Source organism: Cyprinus carpio, chromosome B16 (assembly GCF_018340385.1).
Source record: "Cyprinus carpio isolate SPL01 chromosome B16, ASM1834038v1, whole genome shotgun sequence".
NCBI lineage: Eukaryota > Metazoa > Chordata > Actinopteri > Cypriniformes > Cyprinidae > Cyprinus > Cyprinus carpio.
Window position 1 is genome coordinate 2415126 of NC_056612.1, and position 14480 is coordinate 2429605.

Genomic DNA, 14480 nt, shown 5'->3' on the forward strand with positions numbered 1-14480 from the left:
GCGAGGCATGAAAGACATGGGGACTTACATAGATCATGATCTTTGGCACAAACATGCAGTACATTCTATAACTTTAATTCCATATATATCTTCATTTCATTCTATATATTTTAGCATTTAACAATTTGCGGCATTTCTGAATAGTATTCATGCACATAAATGTGTAAGGGAGCTCTAGAGTGTGACATAAAAGGGAATCCATGATGAATCAATCATTCAGTCTTAGTTTATGTTAAGTTCTGAATTCAATTAATGTTAGCAAATGGAACCGTACACTAAATTATTAAGAATTACATATATATTAGTGTTTTTTCCCCCCATTTTTGTATTAAAGTGGTTAGTGAAGCGTGAAGAGCTAAAAAAAGTTTGTGTAATAGTGTAATGAAACTAGATATAGGTTTAATGACAACGTTTTAGATGCTGGCTTGAAAAAGCCTGAAAGTTTAAAATAATTATGAAAAGCATGAAGTTTCCAGGTTTTACTCAGGTTCAAGGTTTAAGTCAGAGAAAATCAATAAATGTTGGCTACATATTTTAACATTTTAGCACATTGCCAGCATGTTTTAATATTGCTTTAAATATTTCTAAGATGAGTTGTCAACATATTTCTAGCACATTGTAACATTGCTGGCATCCTTTAGCATTTGCTAGCATTTTTTAAGTTTTTAAGTTACTAAAATGTTTTAACATGTTGATAGCATAATTTAGCATATGGCTGGCATTTTTCTAACACAGGGGTGTCAAACTCAGTTCCTGGAGTGCCCTGTGGAGTTTAAATTTAACCTTAATTAACTGCATCTGATCCAAATAATCAAGTCCTTCACACTTTTTTGAAAACTAATGCCTTGTCCAAATACACACACCTTGTCCATACACACACACAGTCTTGGCCACTCGAGAGCGCATGCACGCTACAGGAAGTGTGCAAGACTGTCCAGATCTTAAAAATGCCAAAGTGCAGTGCCCTTAACACACACTAAATCCACGGTATCTGGAATACTGCTCCAGAGTGGTATTCAAGGCTTAGTGCATCATGTTGTGGAAATAAATAGCGATACTTTTTTCCAAGATTGCGAGAGATCACGGAAACCTTTCCAATGTAAGTTAAATATTAATAATTATTAGATATTATATATAATTTGGTAGTAAAACAAAGAGCTACACGTTTTGTTGGTGCAGAGGTGAGTAGCCTATATTTATTTTATACATCATTTGCAACTGCTTTTTATCACTTAATTAGAAGCAGCGGACATTAAAGTGTGTCCCATCAGGAAAGTTGTACACACACTTGTGGTCCTCATCCTCACTTGAACACTTGGGCCAAATATAGGAAATACGTCACATACTGTAAGTAGTCAAGGGATCAAGTGCAAAGACCACAAGAGTGGGTATTTGGACAAGGCATGAATGTAGCCTATGTGTGTGTTGGAGTGGGTTGGAAGCAGGGGTGATTCTAGGATTTTAATTTTAGGGGGGGCTCAGCGATGGTATTTTTTATTTATATATATATATATATATATATATATATATATATATATATATATATATATATATATATATATATAGTCATGGCCAAAAATATTGGCACCCTTGGTAAATATGATCAAAGGAGGCAAAGGAGGCTGTGAAAATAAATCTGCATTGTTAAATCTTTTGATCTTTTATTTAAAAAATTCACAAAAATCTAACCTTTCATTGCATAATAAGAATTTAAAATGGGAGGAAACATCATTATGACGTAAATGTTTTTTTCTCAAATACACGTTGGACACAATTATTGGCACCCCTTCGAATTCTTATGAATAAAATATCTCTGAAGTATATTCCCATTCATATTCACAATTTTGAGCACTCCAGGGAGATTATGAATATATGTATTTATCAAGTCATGGCTTCCTGTTTCACAGAAATATAAATAGGAGGGAAAACAAAGCCCAAATAAATTCCCTAAATCATCACAATGAGAAAAACCAAAGAATATATTTCTGATGTGCAGCAAAAGATAATTGAGCTTCACAAATTAGTGAAGAGTCTTTAAGAAAAGAGCTAGAGCAGTGAAAATTCCCATTTCCACCATCAGGGCAATAATTAAGAATTTCCAATCAACAGAAAATGTTACAAAACTGCCTGGAAGAGGATGTGTGTCTGTTTCGTCCTAATGCATGGTGAGGAGGTCAGTTTGAGTGGATAAAGACTCTCTAAGGACCACAGCTGGAGAATTGCAGAAAATAGTTGAGTTTCGGGGTCAGAAAACCTTAAAAAAAATTGTCAAACAGCACCTACATCACCACCTGTTGTTTAGGAGGGTTAAAAAAAGAAAAATTCTCCTAGCTCATCCAAAAACTAACTCCAGCATATTCAGTTATCAGACACGACTGGAACTCCAAATGGGACTGGCTTCTATGGTCAGATGAAACTAAAAAATTAGCTTTTTAGCAACAAACACTCAAGATGGGTTTGGTGAACACAGGGATAAAAAGTTCCCCATGTGTACAATGAAATATACTGCTGTATTTTTGATGTTATGGGCCTATATTTCTGCTTGAGGTCCTGAACAACTTGTTTAGACACATGGCATCTTTGATTCTATCAAATACCAACAGATAAAAAATCAAAAAGTGACTGACTCTGTTAGAAATCTTAAAAAAATGGCCATGTCTGGATCATCCAACTGTAGAATAATTCAAACACAAACCTCAAAAACAACACAAAAATGGGTCACTGGGCACAAAACCAAGTTTCTGCTATGGCCATTCCAGTCCTCTGACCTGCACCCTATAGAAAATGAGTGGGGTGAACTGAAGAGCAGCACCTCCAACATGGAGCTGGGAATCTGAAGGGTCTGAAGTGATTCTGGGTGAAGGAATGGTCTCTGATCTCTTGTCAGGTGTTCTCACCTCATCAGGCATTATAGGAGACAATTTATAGCTGTTAAACTGGCAAATGGAGGTTTCAAAAGAATTCAATAAAAGGGTGCCGTTAATAGTGGTCAATGTGTATTAGAGGAAAACATTTATTTTATAATGATATTTCCCCCCATTTTAAATTCTTAATATCCATTAAAAGTATAGATTTTTGTAAATTTTTCAAATAAAAGATCAAAAGGATTAACAATGCAGATTAATTTTCACAGCCTCCTTTGATCATATTTACCAAGAGTGCTGATATGTTTGGCCATGACTATGATTATAAATGCAGATTAATGCACACACATAAATATATATATATATATATATATATATATATATATATATACATAATATTGCATAGATAGGTATAACATATAACTGAATAAGCCAAATACAAATCTTCATGGTCTCTCTCTCTCTCTCTCTCTCTCACACACACACACACACACAGTGGGTTTCATAGTGCAGCACATCGCTTTCCGTGTCCTGTGTGAAAGCCGCTTTACCCTCTGTTTCTCGCTCTGCGCCGCCACGGTCTGCGGATTGAAATAGAATGCACTGAAAGATGGGGAGGAGCTGATCGAAGTCTGCCGCCATTTTCATTATGAAATTTAAAGCAGACTGAGGCGATCACGAATTCGTGTACAGTTTATGGAGCTAATCGCAAAATTTTAGGGGGCTGAGTAGTCATTTTAGGGGGGCTATAGCCTCCCTAAAAATGGCCTAGCGACATGCATGGTTGAAAGTAAACTCTGTAGGGCAGCCCTGAGTCAAACCCCTGTGCTAGCATGATTTAGCACAATGCTAGCATAATTTGCCATGTTGATAGATGTTAGTTCCTCTAACTTCAACTTTCTTCAATTTTGGGGTATTCATTACAAAAAGCTATTTAATCGATTGTTTATTTTTGTCATTTTTATATTGAAGTGGTTAGCGATGAGCTCAAAAATGTCTATAAAATATTGTTATGAAATGATACTAGAAATATACATTTAACATACTAAAGTTGAGGCCACTTTTCCATGATAATGTCCAAAGATGGCTGAAAATTTGACAGAAGTCAAACAAATGAGTCAACAAGTCAACAAGTCCGCATGTGTGTTTACATGAACCTACATTTATGTATTGGTGTCTCTGAATGATTAAAGCACCACTTTTGTTTCAGTCGGTCACTCTTGACCTTGCATCAGTAATGACCGACTTTGGCATCTACGGGTAGGTAAAATACATAACCAAGATGATACCCAGTTGCTTTGGACTTTGATACACAGAGGTGATGAAACCTTAAATCATGTATCATCTTATGGTCCAACACTAATGAGTATAACAAGAATATCACCACCCTCTTAACCACCCTCAAATCTATCACTACTGGATCTCTTACCGTTGGTAGGGGGCATTATATAAATGCTGATATTTGAACCAATCCAGCGATCAAAGCAAACACTCGCTCTGCGTGCTCACTCTGTGGAATCAATCAGAAACTTGAGTTGTCGGGAGTCAGGTCAGGGCCAGCTCACATCGCCAGAGCCAGCGACAGGTCCGAGCAGCAGACGGCCACAATCGATAGACCTGGAATGAGGTTTGGACTTGGGGGTTGGGGGTTATGGATTGTGCAATTGAGGGGGGAGGGTGGAATGAGCGGTGGTAAATGAACGGAGCCCAGGCGATGTTTAATGTCCCCATCTAGTTTGGGAGTGGGATTGGTCCGTTGTGTCTGTGAGGACGGTCACTCGCTGTATCACTAATAGGGTGGGAGCCATGCTGGATTGATAAGCACTAGAGCACAGAGAGGTCTGAAACGCTTCTGATATCTGCACCCAAAACACACACAGCCTACCAAGTTACTTATTAGAGGGGTCAGTCTATTAAATCACTCTCTGCTGTGTTAAAACTTGCACCAACCATTTCCACACACATTAACTAATTCATTAGCCAATAACAGAAGCGAATGCACTGACTAACAACACTTTCAAATACATAGAACAACTTTAGCTTGGGCACATACTTAAATGTTACATAAAGTATTAATGTGAAGGGCAAACACAAAAAGTTACTTTAAAAAAGTTTCTTTAAAAAAGTTACTTTTCACTTTGTATACTAAAATAAAATTTTATATATATTCTAAACTTGCACTGGAAAAGAAAGCAAATACATTTTTTGTAACACCTTGCAATGCAGTTCTATTTCTTAACATTAGTTAACATTTACTATAAAATTATAAATCATTTCTTAATCTTGGTTAATGTTAGTTTCAAAACTTAATAATACAGCATTGAACTCAAAAGTTGTATCTATTTATTTAATAGACGAGAGCTGACATGACTTAACGAAGAACAGTTTTATTTTTATATTAAAAATAAAAAAGATTTTCTCACTTTTTCCTTAATTTTAGTTACTGCATTATCTAATGTCAACTAATGGGACCTTATCACCCAAAGTGTCCCTAAGTAGGCAACACGATACAGGGAAATGTCTTCCAGGTTCGTTTTTTTCCTACCAGTCAGTAGGATCATGCTGCGTGTGAACATTATATTGATGTATATGTATGTATATATACGTAGTGTATGTGTGTGGAGAAAGTTGATCACCCTGAACAATATTTGGCTCCTGCCTCGTCAGATGTTTCAGCAATGCAGACATCCCGTCTGGGGTGGAGCGTGCCAGATCAGCAGGAGGTCAACTTCTTTTTGTGAACTTTTTAACACCTATCGACCTCCTGAATCATTCAAGCAAAAGTCTCTTTTTCTGAGTGTGTTCTTATTGTGACTGACACATGGAAAAATCTAGAGCGTCCAAGGAATTTTAAGGCACCCGTCCAATGCTTATATTCCTTTAGTACCTTCGAACCACAGCTCTCACTATATTTACCCTGGTCTGCACGCATCTACTGGTCTAATTCGCCACCTATCATATCAAGTTAATGATGAGAAGAACAGATGCAAACTGAATGCAAGGAGGTATAAAAGGTTAACAATGTCTAAATATTTTACTGGAAAAAAGACAGTAATATTAATGAATGTATATACATAAGGTATACTCTTTGGACTGCTGTATATTTTTCTGTATACTGCTGTATATTGTGCTGTATATTTTTCCATTACCTTTATTGTTATTTTCCCCCCAAATCTGTTTATTGATTTCCAAACTTCATAGACATGACAACCTAAAACCAAACCAAGAAAAACATAAAAAAAAAGATGGTCCCACTGTGGCCTGAACTGCTATGTACTTGCATCAAAAAAAATAAAAATAAAAATAATAACAATAAAATAAAAAAAAATTCAATGTACTTATTGTGTACATATTGTATTGCAAATCACTTTTGCTGCCATTGAGGTGGGATACGGGTAAGGTTAGGAACAGGTTTGGTGTTATGGGTAGGTTTAAGGCTGGGTTAAGGTGTACGGAATGGGTCAACAGTGTGATTATAAATGCAATTACAGAAATTTATTAGAGATGTAATTACCTGCAGGCATTTTTTAAATATAAGTGCAATGTAAAAACATGTATGCACACAATAAGTGCATTGTACCAAATAATTCATTCAAATTCAAGTAGGACCAAAAAATTTACAATTTTATAATGTTAGTTAATTTTAAGAAAGGTTTTTTTTTTTGTTAGTTCAAATAAAACCTTATTATGAACCGTTACAGTAGCACTTGCATACTATGTACTTTAGTAATTGAAATGACTGGGTATTAAACAGATATTCACCCTGAACCTACCCCTAAACTTATTATCTTATTACTTTCATGTCAGTAACATAAAGTGTACTAATTAAAATTGCAGAAATAACGGGTTACAATTTATTTTAAAGTGTCTTTGCTACAATGTAATTATATAAATAATTACAATATGTGCTTATTATATAATTTGGGTTAGGATTAGGTATTTAGGATTGGTTGCTTTTAATCATGCATAAATACAATTGTTATTATTATTGTAAGTAAATGTAAGATGTGTAAAAATTACGCAAAAAAAAGGTGTTACCAAATATGAAATTAATGGTTAAAATGTGAAATTATGATAGAAATATTACCTGAATTAAATATAAAATAAATGCATATAGTTTGTTTTATTAATGTGTATTCTCAAGTACCATATTTTGCAAAATATCTCAAAAAGAAATTTTAAAACTAATTGATAAAATTTTGTCACACTTTACTTTAAGGTCCAGTTCTTACTAAGAACTGATTAATACCTATGAATTTGCCTCAATAAACTCCTAATTTGCTGATTATTAATAGTTAGTAAGGTAGTTAAGTTTGAGCCTGTCCCCCAACAAAAAACGACCATATAGGTCGTTTGTGCAAGCACCTTATTACGACCTATATTTACATTTTATAGTTAAGCGGCCTCTAGCGGGCGTAAAAATAATGACAGTATCGCCTTGCGTCTGTCGTCATGAAATGACGTATAATGTCATTACCAATCAAAACGTACGTTTATTTAAATGCAATGTGTGGACTTTTTACACCGATCTCACAGTAATTCATACATATTTTACTAGGTGGCTTATTCGTTCGAATGACCACACCTAACCCCACCCCTAAACCTAACCCTCACAGAAATCATGCTAAATTTTGATTTATTGAGTATATACATTTTACGTGCACATCCGTTCTCTGGGATCGAACCCATGATAGCATGATTACATATCAAGGTATTACGCAATAATCTACCAACTGAGCTACACGTTTCGCAAATCACAGTGCAAATAAAAGAGTACAAAACATTAATATGAAAACAACCTTTTGCCGATAGGGGCGCAATTGTAGTATACGCTCTGGTGGGTCGTATTTCAGGGATTTGGACAAACGACCTATACGAGCGTATTAGTTGGAGGACAGGTTGTTAAGTTTAGGTATGGGGTAGGGTTAAAGGAAAAGGGTTAAACTAACTAAATTTTATATCACATTGCAATAAACAATTTCTGCCTAGTAAAAAGTCCCAAATTTGATCATTATCCATTCCAGTCAATAAAGTCTAAAGTTTACTCTACTCTGGGCTCCCTGTATGTCTGGATGGGCTTCCACCACCGCTCATGTCCAGGGGCCCTTGGTACCAAGGGTAAGGGGCCTGTCAGTGGGTGGTAGAGCTTAAATGGTCCTGAGAGTCCTTGTTAGCAAAGAAGCAGCAATATAAAAGAATAGTGTTTGAAGAGGTGAAAGATCGTACTGTCAGGACAAGCATAAATCTAGAAGAATCCAAGGTTTATGTGCACAGTGCCGCTTTTGCCTGACCTCAAACATAGGCCTTTGTGTTCGTTCTTAAAAAAAATTTTTTATGGTGGAGAAATGCTGAATTTTTTTGTTTTTTGGTGGTTTTTTAGAGCTATTTTTAAAACCACAGTTTACATTGGAATTACATCAAGTCTTGACCCAACACAGTATCAACATTTTTGCCACACTTTAATTTGGGGACCAATCCTCTTGATTAACTAACTATTAACTATGACTTTTGTCTTCTAATCTATTAATACAAACTTCTAATTGGCTGTTTAGTAATAGTTAGTAAGATAGTTGTTAAGGTGGAATAAGTGATCTAAAATATAGTCATGCAGAATGAGACACTGTATGTGCTTTATAAGTAGCCTACTAATAAACAGTCAATATGCTAGAAACATGCATGCTAATAAACAATTAGTTAATGATGAGAACTAGTCCCTAAACTAAAGTGTTAGTTTATTAGTATTAATAATTATTATAATTAACTAAACCACATATTTTAAATCAACAACAAAATATATCAGAGGCATTTTTTATCACTTGCTTATTTAATTTGCTGTCTTCTGCACTCTGCATGATTGCATATTTATTTGCATTCAGCATTGTTTATCCCTGCTGTGACCCCATCAGAACAGACTGCTTTCACTGTGACCCACCAGTTCATAACCACTGCTTTAGACGTCTCTCAGCATCAGACTGTTCAATAAAACTAATGAAGAGTCTTACACTTCACATCAAACCATAGCCAAGGAGATATTTGGCCAAGAAACCAAGAGTTTGAGAGCCACTGGACCTACACATGTACGTGTTTTTCTCTTTAAAACTCGGAAAGTTACTTGCTGCGGTGTTTTAGACTAAGATCAACTGATTATCTTTGAACCAAAAAGCTGAATTTTTGTAGTTGAACAGACAGTCCACTTTTCCCAGATGGATTCTACTCTTCTCATTTCCCATCATATGTCAGCATTCACTGTCTGTTAAGTATTGAGGGAGAGAGGAAGTGGAAGGTGGAAATGGCCCGAGGTGCGGGTGACCTCAGGTTTTTCAGTCAATAAAACACGGCACATGCTTTAAAGGCCATTTACACACTCCCTCGCTCTCACAAATGCTTAACTTGACATATTAACATCTCATAATGGACACATGAACACAGACACTCTTGAACATTTGCAAGCGGTTGTTATGTAGTGAAATGTGTTGCCTGGTGGGGTTTGAACATTTTTAATGCCCAAGTTTTATGTCTTTTTTCCCTTGCACTGCCCGAGGTGCTCAGTACCGAACGGAGTAAACTTCCTCTGCTTATTCTCTGTGCAATGAGGCAAGCTATTTAACCATTTACAAGTGTGTGTGTGCGAATATCTCTCCACGTACACACAGCTGGTCACAAGGTGTGAGCTGGGGCAACTGTGGGTACCTAGGCTAGGTAAACAGTGATGGCTTTTCTTAACTTTCTCTCTCAGTCCAACAAAGCCAGACAAGCACATGGCCTCACATCTGGAAGGGTTTGCCAGAGAACCTTCATTCACTTGCAGTTGTTTGAGTACTTCAAGAGGCCACACTCTTACTGGGTCCTGTTTATGCCAAGAAACACAAAATCATTGAAAACATTACACACACAAAAAAAAAGACTTGTGCATTATAACATCATTAATAAGTGAACAGGAATTTAATATAAGGCAGAGCTTAATTTTAAGGTGTACTTGTTACACACATTACATGTACTTACTATTATAATAACAATTAATTATGCATAATTACATGCAAGTAACCCTAGGCCGAACACTAATCCTAACCCTAACCATATAGTAAATACATGTATTTAATAAATATTACTCTGTATATGTATAAATACACTGTAACAAGGACACCTTAAAATAAAGTGTAACCAAAAATATTAAGTGGTAACATTTATTAGTAACACTTCCTAACTGTGTCCTTGTTACATATTTCATGTTTACTATAGTAATAACAATAAATTATGCTTCATTACAAGAAACTATACCTAAACTTATAGAAAAGTTCATAAAATAGGGCCCAATGTACTGTGTTAATAAAGTATTTTAAAGATTTTTAAAGGATTTATTATTATTATTATTATTTATTTTATTTTATTTTTTAATTATTATTTTATTATTTTTATCATATATTTATTTATTTTTTTACATGTGTTTTACCTGTATTTTGAATTACACATTGCATTGTGTTTTGTTTTTGTGTTAAAGGAAATATCCAAATATTATCCTGGCAGAATACTACCAATACACTGAAAAAAAAAAAAAAAAATGTTCAGAAAATCAGAAAATCTGAAATAGGCTAGTATTTATAGTATTTTCTAGTATAGTATACAGTATACTCCAATAACTATTTTTTACAACTTAAGGATTTTTTTTTTTTTTTTTTTTTTTTTTTTTTTATGTTATTAAACTATGTTTTACTGGCTAATGTCCTGGCAGAAAATTACAAATAAATTTTTTTTCATACTAGTTTTTTATTATTATTATTATTATTATTATTTTTAATTTGGTAATTTGGCAAGAGTGGTAATTTTCTGTGCCCTATTTAACTGATTAACAAATTGATCTATGTTAATGACATTTTAATGACATAATCCTTGTTGTAAAATAAATACAGTACATTAAGAATAAAATCTGGGACATATGAGCTGTGTTCTAGCAGGTTTGTCCTGTGATAAAATCTTAATTGTTGGTCTGAAGTGCTGGAATAGCAAAAGTGCCAGAAAACCCGAATGTTTGCAATGTAATAATTAAATGCTTGACAACATTTAAGATTTTTTTCCCCCTCAAAACATAAAACATGAAACAAAATTTGAGGAATGAATGCTCTATCCTCAATTTTTCCCAACAAATGACACTAAAAGGAAAATATTTCATGCGGGCATGATGACTAAAGGCTCTAACAGATCGGCAGGAAAAAAAAAAGTGTGTGCATTTTCTGACAGCAAATCCACTTGTTGTAGATGTTAATATGTAAACCACACAGGCCCCCGTGGCCCCCGCGGTAGCACTGGGAAGAAAAAAGCCCCTTAATGTGATGCAATCTCTGTTGAGCTAATCTCTAACCAGAATCAAAGCAAGAGGAGGAAAAAAACCACTGAGGGCTTTGAACAAGCAGCACCAAATGGTGTGTGCAATTAATCTCAGATCCTCCAGCACAAAAAAAGCAATTTGTATGTTAAAGAATGGGAGTAGTGGTCCGGCGGTTCTGCCGAGACGCCAGAGATGACCCCGCAGGTACCCACAGCACCAATCTGTTGCGTGCTAAACACTGGCTTTAATGAGGAGCCATGTGCTTGCTCCATGTGAAGAGACTGCTGTCTCAGTCGGCTAGAGAGGAGAGCGCTTTCTCATTCACACACACGCACACACACACAGTGCAAATCCAGAGCCCCGTCTTTTGTCATCCATTATCTCCATAAGCATGCGTCTCCCCTGGCTGCTGTCACCCGTCCGCTCTGGTGGTCAGACAGATGGTCACGAGTACTTCTCCACCCGTACACTCCAAACCACACACACACTAGTTTCCCAAACATCGCCTAGACATCTTCACTTTCATTTTCTGTTATCCAAAATGATACAAATAAGTGTTCAGTGCACTCAGAGTCTTTGTGTTGAGCTGGACAGGTTTTCTTTTTGAATATAATATTGCTTTAAAGATACAGATGGCAAGAACTGGCATGTGCCTCTTGAAATAATCCAGCATTAGGGTTGATTTCTTCATGCAAAATGCCCAGTTAAGAGCTTCTCTGTGCTTCAGATCTATTTTAGCAACAAGAGCTGCCCTCTTAAAGAGAAAGGCCTATTCTTGAGTTCATACAAAAGAAAAGAGCCTGACAACAGCTTTCAAAATGCTACTGCCTTCACAGAAATCATGTCAGAAAAATGTATATATATATATATATATATATATTATATATATATATATATAGATATATATATTATATATATATATATATATATATATATGAACTAGGGTTATTAGTTAAACTAATAAAACTCAATAAAACTTAGTAAACCTCAATAAAAAAGGAAAAATGTTACCCAAAATAAAATAATTTAGTTTAGTTGAACTTCAAACATATAAAACAAAACCTGCTAAATTTATATAAAAAAACACAACAAAATTGCTTAAACTTAAATGAATTAAAATGAAAATAGAAAATATATAAATACAGACTGATTGAAAATAAAAACTGTATTAGTATTGCAAACGACCTGTTTTTACTTTAATATTTATTAGTAATTCATTCATTCATTTACTGCATTCATTAGTGTTTTTTATTGTTATTATTTATGGCAATATCATAAAGAGGCAAGGGTTTGCATTGCATTAAAGAAATAACTTACCGATCTAATGATCCAGTCAGACATTCTTGGATTAAAGGTGTACATTTTCACTCACTTAAAATGTTTTAATAAAAAGTACTTAATACATTTTTTTATTTTTAATAAAAATGCATTTTTGACAACTATGTTTTTTTTTTTTTTTTTTTTTTTTTTTAAATCATGCATATGTATTATATTTTATTTATTAGTTCTGATTTTTTTTTTTTTTTTTTTTTAATTATGGTCTCACTTGTTCAGTTACATAAAGTCCTGCAGATTTAGAATGACATGATTGTAAATAATGCTGTATTCGGGTGAAATAACACTTTTAGAGGATTGTTGATCCTGTGGTGCATAAATAGCATTGACAGGATGGTCATTTTCTCAGTTTTCAGAACACTTGGTCTTTTTTTTTTTTCTTCTCTCTCTCTTTATTTATCTGTTGCATGCCAGGCAGGGTATAGCAACCTGGGCATAACGCTTCAACACGATATCATGCTACATGTAGTGGCATATTAGTTAATATTTAATTCATTACCATGATGCAGAACTCTGCTTAGATCTCACCCAAGAAATTGCAAACAGACATCTCACAATCTGTTGTGCTAGCATCACATACAGCCCTAGTATCCAATACTTTTATTATTTGAATGCGTTTGAAAACAAAATGTTGAGACAAACAAATAACACTGAATTATCGTCCAAGCCTTGCTAACAACTGACATTTCACAGCATATGTTATTAATGTTTGACTCTTTATGTAGGCATAGCTAGTTTTATAGGGAATAAAAGCCATGTTTGGATCACACAAGTACAAGGAGGCTCAAATAACTATGTTGCATTTCTCTTGTCCTGAGCATAACATAACACCAGTCCCACCCATGAAGACCAATAAAAGCATTGCAGCGGATAAGAGGGTTTTTCCCGCGCTATCAGACTTAAGCCGTGCTTTGATGCGGTGAGAGAGGGAGATGAGAGCAGTCTGCCTTGAGAAAACACAGCGGAGGTGTTTCAGGATTCACCAGCATTAGAGAGGAAAGCTTGTGAAAACAAGCCTCGGGCAAAAGCTGTTTAGAAATTGTGCGTGAAATTGGGAACAGAGGGATCAATGAGAACATAAAAAAAAGAATCAAAGTCACTCACACACACAAACACATTACCGACGTGTGAGCCAAGTGAGCAATGATTGGTCTTTATTCACATGCAGAACAGAATACATCGCATGTTTACCATGAAGAATAAATGGAGCAATGCTTTTTTAGTCATGTTTAGTTATATGATTTGCTTTACAAAGCAATAATGGTTTATTCTTAAAAACAAAAGCTTGTGTAAGGCAGTTAGCATTTATGCTCCAACCCATTGTGTAATGCACATTAAACTTTAGATTTTTTTATTTCCTCTTCCTGTTCCCCATCATTTCCTGTCTTCTCTCTTTGTCTTGCAGCTATTAAATAAGGAGCAAAATCTAAATAAATAAAATGAAAAAAAGAAAAAAAAGAAAGTTGTAGTATTTATTTAAAAAAAATGTTTTGATTATTAATAATTTAATAATAATAATAATAATAATAATAATAATAATAATAATAAAGATTTAAGATTCTGCACATTTTTGTCTAGTAATTTAGGTCTCTCTTTTAGGTCTCTCTTTATACTTTATATTACATACAGTTTTTTGCCAACCCAACCTCATGAAAAAATTCAACTATTTTACGAGGTGACATTTCATATGATTTCAAACAATAGGATTCATAAATGTAAAAAAAAAAAAAAAAAAAAAAAAGTAAGCATGAAGGTCCTCCACAAAACCTAACCAAATTCATACAAATTAAGTCCAAAGTATATTTTGGCCATCCGTGTTCCATTACAATGTAATTACAATGCAACAACATGTATGTACACAATCTCATGGCATTTCATAACTATTTTACAGTTGCTTATTTTATTTCTACAATCACGTTTCTACACGATTCACACCATACAAACTAAATGAAATAGTA